The sequence below is a fragment of the Nycticebus coucang genome, chromosome 21 (genome assembly GCF_027406575.1).
Source record: "Nycticebus coucang isolate mNycCou1 chromosome 21, mNycCou1.pri, whole genome shotgun sequence".
NCBI classification, from domain to species: domain Eukaryota; kingdom Metazoa; phylum Chordata; class Mammalia; order Primates; family Lorisidae; genus Nycticebus; species Nycticebus coucang.
Window position 1 is genome coordinate 6,850,684 of NC_069800.1, and position 20,640 is coordinate 6,871,323.

General features: G+C 40.7%; 2 pseudogenes across 1 annotated transcript; one reads left to right on the plus strand and one right to left on the minus strand.

Annotated features, from left to right (window-relative positions):
• Positions 1-20,640, minus strand: part of LOC128573691 (60S ribosomal protein L7-like) — a 350,760-nt pseudogene that overhangs the window by 90,870 nt on the left and 239,250 nt on the right.
• LOC128573688 (pentatricopeptide repeat domain-containing protein 3, mitochondrial-like) lies at positions 2,034-4,368 on the plus strand (annotated as a pseudogene). The gene has a single exon (XR_008376512.1). The product of XR_008376512.1 is annotated as a pentatricopeptide repeat domain-containing protein 3, mitochondrial-like (transcript).

Here is a 20,640-nt window from a genome sequence, read left to right on the forward strand (position 1 = left end):
AGTTAAGTTTACAAATTTCCAAGAGCTGAGTCACCATGAAGAGGACCCTGCATGTGTATCTTTGTGGTCTCCTTGAGAAGACCTGTTCTTGTAGACCTCACCCTTCTTGGCTATCCTCTCTCATTATTAATCTACCATAATTGTGAGTTGATCTTTCAGGGAACCAGATCAAGGGAAAAGGACAGGTTTTGCTATGACCCCTACAATACAGATTAGTAGAATAGATAAAAAACACAACCCTAATATCCAATGTCTCCAAGAAAACCATTTAACTCATAAAGATTCTCATAAACTCAAGGTTAAAGCATGAGAAAAAAATATCCCATGCTATGGAAATCAAAAGTGAGCAGGAGGCCCGGTGTGATAGCTCACACCTGTAATCTTAACATTCTGGGAGGCCAAAGCGGTTGGACTGCTTGAGCTCAGGGCTTTGAAACCAGCCTGAGCAAAAGTGAGACCCTGTCTATAAAGAAATAAAACAAATGGCCAGGAATTGTGGTGGGTGCCTGTAATCCCAGCTACTCATGGGGCTGAGTCAGGAGGATTTCTCAAGTGCAAAAGTTTGAGGTTGCTAATGCTATAATGCCATGGCACCTACCCAGGGTGATAGAGTGAGACTTTGTCTCAAAAAAAAAAAAAAAAAAGTGAGCAGGAGTAGCTACTCTTAGATCAGATAAAACAGATTTTAAATCAATAACTGAATAAGTGGAAAAAAAAAAGACAAAGATAGCCATTATATAATGATATAGGGATCAATTCAACAATTAGATCTAACAATCCTAAATATACATGCACCTAACACCAGAGTCCCAGATTCATAAAAGAAATACCACTTGATCTAAGAAAAGAAACAAACAACATATTAATAGTGGGGCACTTCAACACTCCAATGACAAAACTGGACAGCAAAGAAACACTGAATAAGACAGGACTCTAGAACAAGTGTACTTAACAGACATTTACAGAATATTTTACTCCCAAAGTATAGATTTATGTTCTTCTCATAAGAACATGGGACATCATTATCCAAGATAGATCATATGTTAGGCCACTAAACAAGTATCAAAAAATTGATAAAAATCAAAATAATACTATGAATTGTCTCAGACTACAGTGGAATAAAACTAGAAATCAATTCTAAAAGAAATTTTCAAAACCATACAAATACATGCAAATTAAAAGGCATAATACTAAGTTAACTTTGAGATCAACAATGAAATGAAGGTGCAAAATTTTAAAAACATTTTTTAAATTAAAAGATGAACTAACAAAATCTCTGGGGTAAGTTAAAAGCAGAGCTAAGAGAGAAGTTTATAGCACTAAATACTTCCGATTAAAACACAGAAATATCATAGGCTTGATGCCTGTAGCTCAACGGCTAGAGTGCCAGCCACATACACCAAAGCTGGCAGGTTTGAATCCAGCCCAGGCCTGCCAAACAACAATGACAACTGCAACAAAAAAACAGTGGCCATTGTGGCGGTTGCCTGTAATCCCAACTACTTTGGAGGCTGAGTCAAGATAATCACTTAAACCCAAGTGTTTGAGGTTGCTGTGAGCTGTGATGCCACAGCACTCTACCCAGGGTGAGAGCCTGCGACACTGTCTCCCCAAAAATAAATAAATAAAAGACAGAAATCACAAATTAATAACCTAATGTCAAACATTGGGGTTCTAGAAAAATAAAAACAAACTAAACCTCAAGCTAGTAGAAGACAAGAAATAACAAAAAATCAGAGAATTATATAAAATTGAAACAAAAAAGAACAATATAAAGGATCAACAAAACAAAAATTTGATTCTTTGAAAAGACAAATAAAACTGATATACCACACAAAAAAAAATAAAAAGAAAAGAACAGAATTGATAGACCACTGGGTAGATTAACTGAGAAAAGAAAAAAATGATTGAAATAAGGTCAATCAGAAATGTAAAAGGAGACATTATATCACGATATCATAGAAATGCAAAAGATCTTCTGAGACTACTATGAACACCTCTGTGAACACAATCTAAAAATTCTAGAGGAAACGAAAGATGGCGGTGACTGGTTCAGTTTGCTTCAGGATCCACAGCAGGCTTTACCTGTCATTGAAGGGTCAACGTGCAGGACTTTGTGAACGAATATCAAGTTTCAGATTTTATTCTGGAAGTACAACCCTCCCAAAAGTTGAAGGAACTGATGTAACAAGGATTGAAGAAGTGGTTATTCCAAGAAAGAAATCTTGGGATAAAGTGGCCGTTCTTCAGGCACTTGCTTCCACAGTAAACAGGGACACCACAGCTGCACCTTATGCATTTCAAGATGATCCCTACCTTATTCCAGCATCTTCTGTGGAATCTTGTTCATTTTTACTGGCAAAGAAGTCTGGGGAGAATGCAGCAAAGTTTATTATTAATTCACATCCCAAATATTTTCAAAAGGACATAGCTGAACCACATATACCGTGTTTAATGCCTGAGTGCTTTGAACCTCAGATCGAAGAAGTAAGTGAAGCTGCCCTAAAGGAACGAATCAAGCTCAAAAAAGTCAAATCCTCTGTGGACCTGTTTGATCAGCTTTTGCAAGCAGGAACCACTGTGTCTCTTGAAACAACAAATAATCTCTTGGATTTACTGTGTTACTATGATGACCACGAGCCCTCCACTGATTATCCTTTTCAGCAAACTGAACCGTCAGAGGAATTGGAAGAGGAAAGTAACAAGAAATTTAGGAAGAAGGCTGGTCATTAGATTGGAGCTACATGGAGCGCAAAAAAACAATACTGAGAGAATCTTTACATTGATGCCATAGAAAAATTCACATTCCTACTGCACAGTGATCCGAGGGATGGTGAAGCATCGAGCTTATGAGCCGGCATTAAACTTGTACACTGAATTATTAAACAACAGACTCCATGCTGATGTATACATTCAGTGCATTGATTGAAGCAACAATGTTGGGGCTGAATGCGGGTTTTGAGGAAAAATGGAATAAAACACTGGAAGTACTGAAACAAATGGTTGCACAGAAGGTGAAACCAAATCTACAGACTTTTAATACCATTTTGAAATGTCTCCGAAGATTTCATGTACTTGCAAGATTGCCAGCAATACAGTCTTTCCGAGAAACGAAAGCCATTGGAATAGAACCCTCGCTTGCAACATATCACCATATTATTCAGCTATTTTATCAACATGAAAACATTTCAAAAGGATCATCCTTGATCATCTATGATATAATGAATGAATTAATGGGAAAGAAATTTTCTCCAAAGGATCTGGATGATGGTATGTTTTTTCAGTCAGCCATGAGAGTTTGCTCATCTCTCAGAGATCTGGAACTTGCTTACCAAGTACATGGCCTTTTAAACACTGGAGATAACCGGAAATTTATGGGACCTGATTATCGCCGTCATTTCTATTATTCCAAGTTCTTCACTTTAATTTGTCTAATGGAACGAATTGATGTCACCTTGAAGTGGTATAAGGACCTGATACCTTCAGTTTTCTTTCCCCACTCCCAAACATTGGTAGATCTTCTCCAAGCATTGGATGTGGCCAATCGGCTAGAAGTGATTCCTCGGATTTGGAAAGATAGTAAAGAATGTGGTCATACTTTCCACAATGACCTGAAGGAAGAGATTCTGATTCTTATGGCAAGGGATAAGCATCCACCAGAGCTTCTGGAGGAGTTTGCTGACTGTGCCGCTGACATCAAATCTGCTTATGAAAGCCAAGATGGCAGACAGACTGCTCCAGATTGGCCAGCCATCCCTCTCAACTGTATAGCTGTCCTCTTTTTAAGGGCTGGGAGAACCCATGAAGCATGGAAAATGTTGGGGCTTTTCAGGAAGCATAATAAGATCCTTAGAAATGAGTTGCTGAATGAGTTCATGGACAGTGCAAAAGTGTCCAATAGCCCTGCCCAGGCCATTGAAGTGGTAAAACTGGCGAGTGCTTTCAGCTTACCTATTTGCGAGAGCCTTTTCCAAAGAGTAATGACTGACTTTGCCATCAGCCAGGAACAAAAGGAAGCCCTAGAAAACCTAACTGCATGGACCAGTGACAGTGATAGTGACAGCAGCAGTGACAGCGACAGTGACATCAATGAAGGCAAATGAAAGTGGGATATTCAGTAGTAATGATGACATCACCGTAGCTGCTGGACTCACACTTGAAAAGATACTAATATTTAACAATGTTTCAAAGAAATAGAGGATGCAGATTTGGTGAATTTTGGTACTGTGAAACAGTGGACAGATGCTACGTTATAATTTGCTACTAGCCAAACCACCTATTAAGTGTAGCATTCCAGGCTTACCATGTAAGCTGCAGCTCTTGTGGTCAGGATAAGATCTGTATATCTGAAGTGCTGGTAGGCTGACCTCACAGTACCCTCTCCCTGCTACTGGACTAAACCTTTTGTTGGCGTGATGTGTTGCTAAGATGTTGATCCTTTCTTCCTAAGAGACAGTGTCTAATTACATCACAAGTACTGTTGGGTCAGTAGTATCCCAATTTTGGGAATATTTATATGTGAAAAATTATACATCTTATAACTGATTAAACAGGATAATGGCAGTTGAGACTGCACAAGTGATTAATGTAAAAAAAATAAATAAATAAATAAAAAATAAAAATTCTAGAGAAAATGAATAAATTCCTGCAATCACACAACCTCCCAAGCTGAGTTGGAGAAAAATAGAAATTCTAAACATACCAACAAGTAGTGAGAATAAATTAGCAATAAAACATATGCTTCCTCCCAAAAAAGCCAAAAACCAGATCATAGTGATTCTTACCAGACATACAAAGAAGAACTGGTACCTGTCCTACTGAGACTGTTACATAAGATTAGAAAGAGGAAATCCTCTCTAATTCATTTAATGAAGTCAATACCAACCTAATACCAAAGCCAGGAATGAATACAACAACAACAAAAAGATAACTACAGGCCTGATTAACATCTATCCAAAAACAATCAAGAAAACACTAGCAAAAAAACCCAAGATCACATGAAAAGTATAGTTTACCATGACAAGTGAATTTCCTCCCAGGGATACAAAGATGGATTAACATATGCAAATCAAGAAATGTGATCCACTACATAAGCAGAATTTAAAACAAGTATCATATGATTATTTCGATAGATACAGTAAGAACATTCACTAAAATCCAGTGAAGGAGCTAAGGAAATTTCACTCCAAAATTGACTACTTGTATAAAGAATATTTTGAATTAAAGGCCATTCACAATCAGAAAGCATTTGGAAGGGGCTTCTTCTCTATCTACATAAAACCTGACCAATGTGATCAAAATATCAAAGGGGCAAAACTAACTTTCTTTGTTCACCCTGAAGGCTAGCAGACCTACTGCAAATTGTTTAAAACATAATAACTGTCTCTCGGGTTAATTTACAAGTCAATTCATTTTCCCCCATCTATTCATCCTTCTTAGCATTCACCTGCTGCTCCTGTACTCCACATTCTCCCCCTCCCTTCTAAAAGGCATCTTAAAAGGTATCTGGCCATCATTAAAACATTGGGAGATGACTCCTGTAATTCTCCCCATGTGCATGATATTTGGAAATAAACATTTCTCTTACTATCCTGCCTTAATTGTGAGTTGGTCTTTCAGCCACTTTTTGGGGGGAAAGGGCACATTTCCCCTCACCCTACACCAGCAAGTGTTAATGATAAAAAACCCTCAGCAAAATAGGCATAGACAGAATAAATACATACATCAACATAATAAAAACTACATATGATGTCAATGGAAAAGAAGCCATACTTGTAAAAATAATTTAAAGAGGTTTATGCTAAGCCAAATTTGAAGACTATGACCCAGAGCCACACCCAGGAAGCCTTGAGCAAGTGGACTCCCAGTTATGGGTTTGCAGTTTGGTTTTAGGAGATAGGAATTACAGGTGAAGTTATAAATCAATAAGCAGAAAACATACATTGGTTTGGCACAAAAAGCTGGGACATCTGGTGGGTTGGGGCTCACAGATTTATACGTGGGTTTAAAGATTCTTTACCTGATAATTGTCTGGAAGAGTTAGACTTTGGCTAAAAGACCAGGAGTCAGCAAAAAGACATGCTTAAGGTAAAGGGTTTGTTAATCAGAGACAAAGCACTGGACAGACTCAACTGGTTTGTTGTGTATATTGAGGACGTGCAGGTAAGTCTTCCACAGCCTTTGGCTGTAGTGAGTCACAGAGGGCATCTCTAATAAGAGGAGGGAGCATGATGAGACATGTCAGATTTCCTCTCTGCTGGCTAGCAACTCAATTTAAGGGATCCCCTTGGCCAAGGGGGGGGTCCATTCAGTTAGTTGCTGGTGGAGGGGGACGTAAGATTTTATTTTAGTTCACAAGAAAAACCCCTTCCAAATCCTTTCTGATTGTGAATGGCCTTTAATTCAAACACTATTCTGAATGAGATAAAGTTAAAAGCATTCCCAGTAAGAATTGAGACCAGACGATGCTCACTCTCACCACTTCTACTCAACATAATGCTGGAAGTCCCAGCCAGAGAAATCAGATAATAGAAAAAAATAAAGGACACTCAAGTCAGAAAACAAAAAAAAGTGACACTATCCCTGCTGCCAATGAGATGATCTTAAATCTAGAAAACCGTAAAGCCTCCTCCAAAAGACTCCTAGAATTAATAAATAAATTTAATTATCTCAGGTTACAAAATTAATGTACACAAATCAGTAGCATTTTTATACACTAATAAATGCTAAGGTGATCATCACATCAAAAATTCAATACCATTCACAATAGCTACAAAATAACATAAAATGCCTAGCAATACATTTAACCAAGGAAGTAAAAATCTCTAAAGTAAGAACTAGAAAACACTAATGAAAGAAATTGTAGATTACGTGAATGACAAAACACTGGAAGAATCAACATTGCTAAAATGTCATATTGCCCAAATATGACTTACAGATTCAATACAATTCCCATTAAAATGCCAACAGCATTTTGGAAAGAATTAGAGAAAAAAATCCTAATTTTCACACGGAATCACAAAAGAGCCTGACTAGCCAATGCAATCCACATCTGGAGGCATTACATTTCCAATCTTCAAATTATACTGCAAGACTATAGTAACCAAAAAAGCATGATATTAGTACAACAATAGACACATAGATGGAGGACACAGAGTTCTCAATAGAGACTCAGAACTATACATAAATAGTAAAGAAAGGCCAGGTGTTGTGCATGACACCCTTAATCCTAGTGTTACGCCCAGAAGTTCCCCCAGAGATCACACAGCCACACGAGCCAAATTTTCAGGGGAGTCCTTTATTGGAGAGCCAACTGACAACTGCCTCAGTGTCCCAAAATGAAGTTTCTGAGAGCAGCCCCTAGTTGTGTGTGGCTGTGTGTGTCTCTGTGTGTGTATCTCTGTGTGTCTGTGTGTGTTTGTCTCTGAGTGTCCGTGTGTGTCTGGGTGTGTGTCTGTTTGTGTATCTGTGTGTGTGTCTGTGTGACTCTGTGTGTGTGTCTCTGTGTGCCTGTGTATGTTTGTCTCTGAGTGTGTGTGTCTGTCAGTTTATGTATCTGTGTGTGTGTCTCTGTGTGTGTCTATGTGTGTGTGATTGTGTGTCTGTGTGTGTCTCTGCATCTTCCTCTGTGTGTCTCTCTGTATGTGTCTGTGTGTGTGTGTGTGAGTCTCTGTAATATGTTCCTCTGGGTGTGTGTCTCTGTGTGTGGGTCTCTGTTTGTGTCTATGTGTGTGTCTCTGTGTGTGTCTGCGTGTATTTCTCTACATGTGTCTTTGTATGTGTCTGTGTCTGCATCCCTGTGTGTGTCTGTGTGTCTCTGTGTGCATGTCTGAGTGTGGGTCTTGTCTGTGTCTCTATGTGTTTGCGTGTGTGTGTCTGTGTTTGTCTCAGAGTGTCTGTGTGTGTCTGTATGTGTGTCTATGTGTGTGTCTCTGGGTGTGTCTGTGTGTGTGTCTATGTATGTGTCTCTGCGTATGTCTGTGTATGTATCTCTGTGCGTCACTGAGTGTGTGTCTCTGTTTGTGACTGTGTGTCTCTGAGTGTCTGTATGTTTGTGTTTCTCTGTATGTCTGCCTGTGTCTGTCTTTCTATGTGTGTCTGTGTGTGTCTCTGTGTGTATTGCTGTGTGTGTGTCTGTGAGTGTGTCTATATGTCTGTGTGTCTACGTATGTGTGCCTATGTGTGAGTCTGTGCGTGTCTCTGTGTGTTTGTCTGTGTGTGTGCGTGTGTCTGTGTGTCTCTGTGTGTGCCTGTCTGTGTCTCTGTGTGTCTGTGTTTGTGTTTCTGTGTGTTTGAGTCTGTGTGTTTCTTGTGTGTCTTTGTGTGTGTCTGTGTCTCTCTTTGTGTCTGTGTGTGTGTTTCTGTGTGTCTAATTGTATGTTTGTCTGTGCCTTTGTGTGTCTGTGTGTGTGTCTCTGTGTGTATCTCTGTTTGTGTCTGTGTGGGTGTCTCTGTGAGTGTGTCTGTGTATATGTCTGTGTGTCTCTGCATATGTGTCTCTGTGTATGCCTTTGTGTGTGTGTCTGTTTGTGTGTCTCTGTGTATGTCTGTGAGTGTGTCTGTGTGTGTGTACGTGTGGTTGACCATTTGTTTCTCTCTGTGTTTCTTTGTGTGTCTGTGTGTCTCTGTGTGTGGCTCTGTGTGTCTCTCTGTATATGTGTGTGTGGCTCTGTGTGTGTCTCTGTGTTTGTGTCTGTGTGTGTGTCTGGGTCTGTGTGTGTATCCATGTGTGTCTGTCTCTGTGCGTGTCTGTGTATCTCAGTGTGTGTGTCTCTGTACCTCTGTCTATGTATGTATCTGTGTCCATGTCTCTGTGTGTCTCTCTGTGTGTGTCTGAGTGTGTTTCTCTATGAGTGTCTGTCTTAGTGTTTGTTTACCTCTGTGTCTGTGCCTCTGTGTGTGTGTCTGTGTGTGTCTGTGCATGTCTGTGTTTGTCTGTGTGTGTGTTTGTGTGTGTGTCTGTGTGTTTGTCTCTCTGTGTGTCTGTGTGTATGTGTGCATGTCTTGTGTTCTCTGTGTGTCTGTCTCTGTGTGTGTCTGAGTGTGTGTCTGTGTGTGTGTATGTGTATATGTGTGTGTCCTTGTGTGGGTCTTTGTGTGTGTCTTTGTCTGTGTGTGTGTCCCTGTGTGTGTTTGTGTGTGTCCGTGTATGTGTCTCTGTGTGTGTCTCTGTGTCATGTGTGTGTCTGAGTGTGTCTCTGTGTATGTCTGTGTGTGGGTCTGTGTGTTTGTATCTCTGTGCTTCTGTGTGTGTATATGTGTGTCTTTGTGTTCTCTGTGTCTGTGTCTCCGTGTATGTCTGTGGGTGTCTTTGTTTGCATCTGTGCTTCTGTGTGTATATGTGTGTGTCCTTATGTGGGTTTTTATGTGTGTCTCTGTGTCTGTGTGTGTCTTTGTGTCCTTGTGTGTGTTTTTATGTGTGTCTCTGTGTGTGCTTTTGTGTGTCTGTGTGTGTTTTGATAGAAAAGTATAAAATTACTAGAAGAAAGTGCAGGGAAAACACTTGAAGAAATTGGCCTGGGAGAATATTTTCTGAGAATGACCCCCAGGCAATTGAAGCAACACCAAAAATACATTACTGAGAAATGATCAAATTAAAAAGCTTCTGCACAGCCAAGAACACAGTGCATAAAGCAAGCAGACAGCCCTCAGAATGGGAGAAGATATTTTCAGGTTACGTCTCTGACAAAGGTTTAATAACAATAATCCACAGAGGGAGCGGTGCCTGGGGCTCAAAGGGGTAGGACGCCAGCCCCATATGCCAGAGGTGGCAGGTTCAAACCAGCCCTGGCCAAAAACTGCAAAAAAAAAAAAATAATAATAATAATCCACAGAAACACAAACATATTAGCAAGAAAGAACAAGTGATCCTATCTCAGGGTGGGCAAGGGACTTGAAGAGAAACTTCTCTACAGAAGACAGGTGCATGGCCTACAAACACATGAAAAAAATGCTCATCATCCTTAATCATCAGAGAAATGCAAATCAAATCACTTTTAGATATCATCTAACTTTAGTAAGATTATTCCACATCCCAAAACCATAGATGTTGGTGTGGATTTGGACAAAAGGGAACACTTCTGCACTGCTGGTGGGAATGCAAACTAATATATTCCTTTTAAAAAAATGTTTGAAGACCACTTAGGGATCTAAAAATAGACCTGCCAATCCTTCAATTCCTCTACTAGGTACATATCCAGAAGACCAAAAATCACTTTTTAACAAAGATCTTTTCACCAGAATGCTTATTGCAGCCCAATTCATAATTGCTAAGTCGTGGAAGAAGCCCAAGTGCACATCAACCCATGAATGGATTCATAAATTGTGGTATATGTATGCCATAAAATATAGCCTTAAAAAAGATGGAGACAAACAGCACCTGTGGATCAGTGAGTAGGGCGCTGGCCCTGTATACCGAGGATGGTGGGTTCAAACCTGGCCCTGGCCACATTGCAACTAGAAGTAGCCTGGTCTATTGTTGTGGAGGGTGCCTGTAGTCCCAGCTACTCAGGAGGCTGAGGCAAGAGAATCACCTAAGCCCAAGAGCTGGAGGTTGCTGTGAGCTGTGATGCCATAGCACTCTACCGAGGGTGATGGAGTGAGACTGTCTCTTAAAAAAAAAAGGGGGGGGGACTTTACCTCTTTCATGTTTACATGGATGGAGCTGGAACATATTCTTCTTAGCAAAGTATCTCAAGAATGGAAGAAAAAGTATCCAATATACTCAGCCCTACTATGAAACCAATCTATAAGCATCCACACTTCCATATGAAAGCTATAACCCAACTACAGATGAAGGGGAAAGAGGATGGGCAGGGGAGGGAGGAGGATGGCTAGAGGGAGGGTAATTGGTGGGACCACACGTATGGTGCATTTTATAAGGGTACATGTTATATCTACTAAGTGTAGAATATAAATATTTTAACATAATAACTAAGAAAATGTGGTGAAGGTTATGTTAACCAGTTTGATGAAAGTATTTCAAATTACATATAAAACCAGCACATTGTACACCATAATTGCATTACTATACATAGCTATGATTTGAAAAAAAATAAATGAATGAATAAATACATAAATTTGACTGGATGAAAAATTTTAAATGTGTTTGTCAATGGACACAATCAAAGAGAGAGAAAGTCAAACACTAACAGAAGAAACACATGCTGATCACATATCTGAGAAGGCTCTACTATCTCATGTATAATAGAAAGTCTCACAACTGAACATAAAAAGCAACCACGCTGTCATGGTGCAGCATGGGCAGAGGGAAAGCAAAGCCAGCATCCTAGGCCTTTCCAACTAACAGGTCTTGGCTGGGCTGTCGCTGTCCTTTGTGGTTCTAGTGAGCTGACCCCACAACAAATCCACAGTGGAAGAAATGGCCACAGATTAAACTGCCAAGGACTCCCTGTCACTGAAGTCAGCACTTAGCCAAGGTGAACAGCTGTCCCGTGGAGGAGCCACCGGGGAGTGAAGGGGTCCTTCTGTCTGAGGACAGCAGCAGAGAAGGGGTGGGGAGCCCAGTGTTCTTCCCAGGGTCCCCTGTTGGGCATCCCAGACCTGAGCAAATCCACCCCAGGGGCAGCAAGGGGCACTGTGGGGCTGCCCGGCTGGAAACCAGCCACCTGTTCTCTGCTGGGGGCCTGGGGCTCACTGTCCCAGGGGACAGACTGGCTGCTTAATCTTAGTCCCAGGGAGGCTCAGGCCAGGCCCTGCCAGCCTCATGTAGAGAAATCTCCGTGCCCAGGGACTGGGAGGCCATGTGAGGGGAGGGGACTGATTTGAATGAAAGGCCTCTCAGTCCCCACAGTGGGGAAGTAGGTACAAGAGACAGGGGCAGCTCTGAGGCAGCTGTGGATCCCCAGGAATCAGAGCTGACAGGAATCTCCACCATGGCCTGTGCCCCTCTCATGCTCACCCTCCTCACTCTCTGCCCAGGTGACAGGCCCTGGGAATAGAAGTGCCTGGGTGGGGTACACCTGGTTGATTTATCCCTTTCATTTTGAGAGCATGTGGTGGAAAATGACCCCAGACTACCTCTGTGTGTCTCCACCTCTTCTGTTCCAGGATCCTGGCCACAGTCCAGACTGACACAGGAAGCCTGGGTGTCAGTGTCTATGGGAGAGACGATCACCCTGTCCTGTACTGGAAACAGCAACAATGTTGGAAAGTATAATGTGGGCTGGTACCAGCAGATTTCTCCTGGTGCCCCCCAAACTGTCATGCTTGGAATTTCACGGCCCTTAGGAATCCCTGATCAGTTCTCTGGCTCCAATACTGGCAACACTGACTCCCTGACCATCTCGGGCCTCTAGCCTGAGGATGAGGCTGTTTATTACTGCTCATCATGGGATGATAGCCTGAGTGCTCACACAGTGCTCCAGACACATGGAGAACTGAGACAAAAACTGCCCTTGGCCTCCCGTGAGGTAAATAACCCCATGACTGCCTGTGACAAATGCAGACGATGACTGTGGCCAACCCTGTGTTGTCAGTGTTAGAGGAAGTGAGGTTCAGCACATTGCACCTTCTAATTGTCAGTGGGGTTTTTTCCCACGTAGTATTCATTTATTAAAAATAAGAGGGCAGCGCCTGTGGCTCAGTGAGTAGGGCGCCGGCCCAATATGCCGAGGGTGGTGGGTTCAAACTCAGCCCCAGCCAAACTGCAACAACAACAAAAAAATAGCCGGGCGTTGTGGCGGGCGCCTGTAATCCCAGCTGCTCGGGAGGCTGATGCAAGAGAATCACGTAAGCCCAAGAGTTAGAGGTTGCTGTTAGCCGTGTGATGCCACGGCACTCTACCCGAGGGCGGTACAACGAGACTCTGTCTCTACAAAAAAAAAAATAAATAAAAAATAAGAGATATACTCGACATACTATAAAAGGTACAATTAAATCGTTTTACTATGTACACAGAATTATTCTTCCACCATCAAAATCCAATTTTACAATACTTTTATCAACTGCCCCACCAAATCCCACAATTATCAGTCAGTCCACATTCTTCCCCCACCCCCAGCCACTGGTAATCCCTAATCCACTATCTATGAGGGATATAAACTTAAAGAGCAAAGAAACTTAGTGACTCAAAACCAGATACACTTAATAAAAACCATGTGCAAACAATAATAATGTGCTGAAACCAGAGATAAAGGCAAAGTCACATAAATAAAATCAGACAGAAAATATTATAATATATACAGAAGATCAACAAATGAAACAATTGTGACTATTTCATGTGCACACATTGAGAAAATATAGTGACATTAGATTTTCACACTGTTAAGAAAGAAAGAACTGTCACCATGTAATGAACTTTCCAGGTGTATTTTTTTTTTTTTTTGAGAAAAAAGGACAAATTAAGATCTTGTCAGCTGAAGACAACCTGAAATGTTTCATCTCCAATAAATACCCCAAAGTCAAATAAATAAATAGATAAATAAATACATTAATAAATTAAAAAAAAAAACACAAAACGAAGGTCTTTGGGTGGAAGATAAATGCTAAATGAGAAAAATATTAAGCCTAAGGGATGTGGGAAGAAAATCAATAGGTATTTTAGCAAAATATTTATTTTTCAGCTCTTAAGTTTTGTCTAAGTTATAGCATTTTGATAGAATTTCTGCATATAAATTATGTAATGGGAAAAAATTGAGCTTAGTATTAACTCTACATAGACTATGAAAAGTTAGGCATATTGTTGTCTTTAGAACAACTAGAATAAAACTAAATAAAGAGATAAATTCAAACAACCAATAGAAATATCAAAAGAACCCACTAAATAATTTTCACGTATTCCAAAAGAAGGCAGCAATGAGGTACAGACAAACAGAAATCATGGAAATAAACAGAGAATGTATGTTAAAATTGCAATCTTAAATACATTTATACCAGTAATTTCATTAAATGTAAATGAACTAACCACATACAATAAAAGGAAGAGATTGTCATTTTTAAAAATCAATAATAAAACAAAGAGACAACCACATAATTCTACCTGAAACCCCACTTAAAATATAATTCTATACAGAGGATAAAAGTAAAATGATAAAATGGCATAAAGCATTATTTCAATGTTAATTTCATCATTTTGATAGTGTATGTTGCATATAGTGTTATGAGACTCCCTCAGTGGGGGAAACTGGGCAAAGGGCACACAGGAACTCTGTGGATTGGAGATCTGGGTTAAAGATCAGGGACAGAAGTAGCTTAGGCTGACATTCTGGAGGATGGGCTGAAACAGTCCAGATTCCTCAGACACCCCCCACTGCACTGCACACAGCACAGTGTTGGAAACAACCTGGGGGGTCTAAACAGAATATTCAGTGACAAGACTGCCCAGAGCTAACATTCCTGAGTCTGGACTCCTTCGTGACCTCCCCAGGCTGCACACAGTGTGGGCTGTGGTCTGAACAGAATGTTTAGCAATTATAGATGAAGATCTGCTGAGCAAGTCAAAGTATAGAATGGGACCAAAAGGAGAGCTAAGGCAGAGTTTACACCCTAAACACTGGCCCTGTTTCTTTGGTAACTTTCTGACTTTATGATTATAGGACATTGTTCTTAGATGTTTCCTTCCACTTTTTCCTATTACTTCCTCATTCTTTACCAAAAAAAAAAAAAAAATGACTCTTAACCTTACATTGAGTAATGAGGTTAGAGTGTCTTAAAAAATAGTGACTCTTACCCTTACATTTAGTAATGAGGTTAGAGTTTCTCTGTTTGTTATTAACAGTTTGTTGAGTACTTTGTTAGCCATACACTTTTTTCATGCTCAGTAAAAGACCTCTGAGGTTTTTGTTTGAGGCAGCTCTTCCTTGCTACTTTCTGAGCATGTGAAGCAGCTCACCTCTCTGAGCCCTCTGGGTTATTTCACTGCAAGTGTGAGATGTTTCCATCCATGCTGCACCCTCGCCAGCTTGTCCACAGATAGCAAATGACTACATAACTCAATTTAATATGTTTCATCTTAATTTGTATGTGTCATTATATTTAAAAAAAACATGAAAGAAATGTAGACAGATGGGGAAAGTTCTATGTTTGTTATACTCTATCTAATTAAAAAGCCTGCAGTTTCTATGCTATGCAGGTATGTTTTTATTGTTTGTTTGTTTGTTTATTTGTGACAGAGTTTCACTATGTCATTGTCGGTAGAGTACTGTGGTATCACAGCTCACAGCAACCTCAGAGTCTTGGGGTTAAGAAATTCTCTTGCCTCAGCCTCCCAAGAAGTTGGGAGTACAGGGGAATACTGCAACCCCTGGCTACTATTTTGTTGTGGTTGTCATTGTTGTTTAGCAGGCCCAGGCTGGGTTAAAACCCACCAGCCCCCGTATGTGGCAGTGCCCTAACCACTGAGCTATGGGTGCCATGCCATAAACAAGGGATGTTTAATGTACCTTAATCCCCATGAGATGGTGTCCCCTGAGCTATCAACCCCCATATATAATTTAAATTTTGATAAATCCATTGAGGTGATGAGCAGAAACACCAGAAAAGTTGATCTAGGAAATCTATGACCCCCACAGGGGAAAGCTGAAGCACAGTAGATGGCCAGACGCAGACTGAGGCAATGCACTTACTGTGGGGCACTAAGGCTCTCCTGGGATTGTCCCATAAGTTAGAGAAACACTCAGAGCTTCTCAAGGAGCTGAGCAGATAACATGTGAACCAAGTCCTGATTGGCTGGAAGATTTGACCTGCCAAGAGCAGAGGCCTATCAGAGTCCACGATTCTCTTCCCCTTTGGAACTGACTCAGCTCATTCTTCTCCACCTTCTCCTGCTGACATAAGAGCACACAGGGCAGGAAGGGTCTGGGTCTGGGGACAGACCTATATTAATTTATTTCTAAAGGTAGGAAATCTGACCTCTTGATTCCTGGAACAACATAAAGGGACTTAAAGAGCTCATTGTCTCAAATGGAGCATCAGGAAGTCTGAGTCCGGGCCCTTCAATTCCACGTACTCTCTATCTACTTACACAAGGACAACAAACATAGTTATGTTCTATGTTTACAATATACACACACGTTGATGAACATGTGTCTTATGTACACACACATCCACAATCACATTTACACATATATGCATTTAAAATACCAACTGATGTTATCATAACCATTTTACATACTCAATTTTTATTTCATTTTACTCATATTTCTCCACTTTCTTAGTACTTATTTAATAATTATTTGTTGTTAAATTTTTAGCTACCTGTTGAGATTATTTTTCATCTCATTGATAAATAGTTTTAAAATGTCCTTTAAAGCAGGCCTGGCTGGTGGCAAATTTGATGGCTTTTGTTAACAAAAAAATCCATCATTCTCTTTTTATTCTTTCCTTGTTTAAAGTTAACTTACATAGAATGACATTTGGGGATATTAAGTACACATTTCAATGTGTCTTTACTAATGTAAATGATCCCAACAGCCCAACCATGCTTATGTTTTCATTTCTGAAGAAAATTTTCACACTTTCCCTTGTAGTCAATCTAATGCTCACTATGGCCACCACGGAGAATGTGTCTCTAGGGGCCTGTAACATTATCACTTGCCAAAGGACACTGAATAAAAAACTCAAAATCTGCCATATGCTCAGTAAAATCAGAATATCCACATCATCACTGCAAAATCCCACAAAGGACTTTAGGGAAAACTCTTGAAGTGAGGATGATGGGTTTGTGGGCTTTGTGTCCACAGATGAGATAATTAAACACTGGGAAAGTGAGTGGAGGAAGGCAGTGAATGATTTTCTGAGAAGTTATGTGCCAGGCTTAATTCAGGCTTAATTCCAACAGATATGAAATCACAACCATGAAACAGAATCCCTTTCATTTTCTGTACTTGACAGTCATGACAACTCCTACGTCATCTAAATAGTTTGATGAATGAAACACAGATAAACTTATGTGAAAGTAGTTAGATTCTATTTCCTGACTGTGCAGCAGTTTTGGAACTTTAAATACACAGAGCGAAAGAAAGGGAGAAAGAGGAGAGAGGAAAAGAGAGAGACATTGATCAGTAAGTGACACAATCACTGGATTTTTATAATATAACTCAGCCAGGGAGTAGGATATATGGTAAGAGGGGCAGATTTTCTTTTATTTTTACATATACATGTATTTATTAGGTTTCCGTTTTTTGCCATCACAAAATTAGAGGCCTAAAATTTAATAATAATAACAATGTTTAAGATAAGGACTAGAAACAAAAGCCACGTAAAGAATGAGCAAACATAAATACATTCAGAAAAGAAATCAGATAATTGCTGCATCAAAATATTCAGCAATACTACTACTACTAATGCAATGAAAGTAACATTCACATTGTCAAATAAGAGTATATCTATTATAGAATGCTTTGACTGTGAGATTCAGTGTGGAGTCATCAGTTAACTTTTTATTATTATTTTAAGTCTCAAAAAATAGACAACGAATATTTATAAATAAAAGTAAAAGGTCATTTCAAAAAACAGATCATGCCAAATCTTATAGACAAAAGAAAATGAAGAAATACTTCAAAATCATTCTACTTGATCTGGGTACACCTGATATTAAAACTGGAGAGACTATATTATTATAAAGGGGAAATTAAAAACATATTTCACTTATAAATGAGGATGCAATATCCCAAACAACATATTAAAAAGTTGAATGGAAAATTAATGTTTAAGGTAATGTATTTTAGTCAAAATTAAATCCAATTTATGTGAGAATTAGTCACTATTTTCTTTTCATGTCTTTTTCTTTTCTTTTTTTCCTTTCCCTCACCCACTCCCTCCTTCTCTGGTCTTCCCTTCCCCCCTGCCCCACTGTGTCATTAATTGTTCTCATATCAAAATCGAGTACATAGGATTCATACTTTTCCATTCCTGTGATGCTTCACTAAGAATAATGTGTTCTACCTCTATCCAGGTTAGTACAAATGCTGCAAAATCTCCATTTTATGGCTGAATAATATACCATGGTAGACATATACCACAGCTTACCAATCCATTCCTGGGTTGAAGGACATTAAGGTTGTTTCCACATTTTAGCAATCGTAAATTGGGCTGCAATACAAGTGTCTTTATAATAAAAGGTTTTGTTTTTTTTTCCCCCTGGATAAAAGCCTAGTACAAGTGTCTTTATAATAAAATGTTGTTTTTCCTGGATAGATGCCAAGTAATGAGATTACAGGATCAAACGGGAGGTCTAGGTTGAGTTGTTTGAGATTTCTCCATACTTCCTTCCAAAAAGGTTGTATTAGTTTGCAGTCCCATTCACTCCATTTTTTTTTAGCCCTCCCTTCCGGCATGACCATCTCAGTTAATCACACAGTTGTTCATGTCAGAATAAACATGGACTGTCACCAGAGCCAGGAAATTATCCCTTGAACATCTGTAATCCCTTCAAAAGAAGCCCTAAATATACTAATAACATTTTAATTTTGTTGTATTGAATTTTATTGTTGTTTTCCTTTTTTAATTTCTTGGTTTCTCCTTTTTAGCAGAACCTCCTGTGAACCACAAAGCAGGGTAATTTCCTCTCTCCAGTGCTCAGTACTCTTCATCTGGGTGCTGATCTATTGAACAGTCAAGCAGGGAGAGAGAACCCTGGATCTATGAGTAGTCTGAGAACAGTCCCTGTTCTCACCTAATGCACATTTTATTTCATGCACCAGTTATATGTATGAGACACCCCTCCCTTGGAAGATATGTTAAAAGCAAGTGGCTGGTGTGTCCTGTTCCGCTGAGTCTCAAATAGAGAACTCAAGACTGAGACAGATAGGAGGATGTGCTAAAGTGGGGCCTCGCTGTGTCCTGGACAGGGAGTGGGCAGTGGTCAAGGCCCTGTTGGGGCAGGAGACTCTTTCAGGACGCCCTGGCATCTGGTCATAGACACGCGGGACCTGGGCCTGGGCAGCAGGGGGCACTGAGGGACTGTCACTGAGGGCTCTTGGGGCTCAGCTTCCACCTGGCCCTGGGCTCAGCTCAGGGCTCACTGGAGCCAGAAGCTATGTCCTCTCTGCCCCCCTGGGAGCCTCAGGCCAAACCCAGCATATACCCACTTCTACAAGAAATGATACTTAGCCACTGTGGTGGCACACAGGCCCAGGGAAGGTTTGGCTGGGTAGGGGAAGAGCAGCACAATTGCATGCAGGGTCCCTCTCTCTCCTCTGGAGCTAGAGGGAGGATAAGAGAGACCTGCAGCATGTTTGCCTCAGAAGAGCTCTGGGGTGTCTGCAGAATGGCCTGGACAGCACTCTTCCCTCTCAGCCTCCTCCTTCATTGCACAGCTCAGGATGGTCCTCAGCATCCTCACCCCCTAATCCACTCACACTTTCTCCCACACCCATGCTAGGACTGTCCTTCCTCCAGGCCATAAAGGGTGTCTGTGTTTCCAGTGTCCCTCTCCCAGCCTGTGCTGACTCAGCCATCCTCTGCATCTGCTTCCCTGGGAGCCTCGGTCAAGCTCACCCGCACCCTGAGCAGCGCACACAGTGACTACACCACTGAATGGTATCAGCAGCAGCCAGGGAAGGCCCCTCAGTACCTGATGTATGTTAGCAGTGACGGAAGCTCCAGCAATGGGGATGGAATCCCTGATTGTTTCTCCTGCTCCAGCTCTTGGGCTGACCACTACTTAACCATCTCCAACCTCCAGTCTGAGGACGAGGCTGACTATGTCTGTGGTGCAAGTTATACCATTAGTGGTTCAATTGCATGAAGCACAGTGATCCAAATGAAGGGGGAAGTGGGACAAAAACTGTTTCTCTACTCTGCTACCAACACTGCCACCTGGGTCCCAGAAACAGGGTCTGGTGACCTGACCCTTCAATAATGTTGATCTATTTGTTGAAAGTTTACACTAAGAGAGCCAGATGCATTCTGATGCCTTTTAAGGGTTCCCTGGGAAGCAGACTGTTAGGCCAGGCTGCAGTAGAGTGAACAGATCAGCAGCAATGACAGAAATGTTACATCTCATCTGTCACACATGCTGGTTTCTACGTGGTCACTACATAGGGGGAGGCGGTGCAAGGACAGTCTCCTTTCCACATTTAAACACTGAGACTCCACGACACACCTCAATCATGCCTCTTGGAGCTTTATTTAAATAATCACATTTAAAAATAATTGTATTCATTTCTAATAAACTCTGAAAATCCTTTCATATGGTGGAAAGCCGATCTGAAAAAAATAATGAGAGAATAAAACTTCGTGGGTAGTGTGAGGAACAAATCTTTTTTTTTTTTTTTTTTTTGAGACAGATTCTTATTTTGTTGCCTTCGGTAGAATGCTGTAGTGTCATAGCTCACAGCAACCTCAAACTCTTGAGCTGAAAAGGTTCTCTTGCCTCAGCCTCCCAAGCAGTTGGGACTTCAGGTGCCCGCCACTATGCCAGGCTAGTTATGGAGATGGGGATCTCACTTTTACTCAGGCTCACCTCAAATTCCTGACCTCAGGCAATTCACCCACCTCACCTCCCCAAATGCTGGGATTACAGGCATGAGCCACCATGTCCAGCTTTGAGGAACAAATCTTTTTTTTTTTTTTATTGTTGGGGATTCATTGAGGGTACAATAAGCCAGGTTACACTGGTTGTATTTGTTAGGTAAAGTCCCTCTTGCAATCATGTCTTGCACCCAGAAGGTGTGGCAC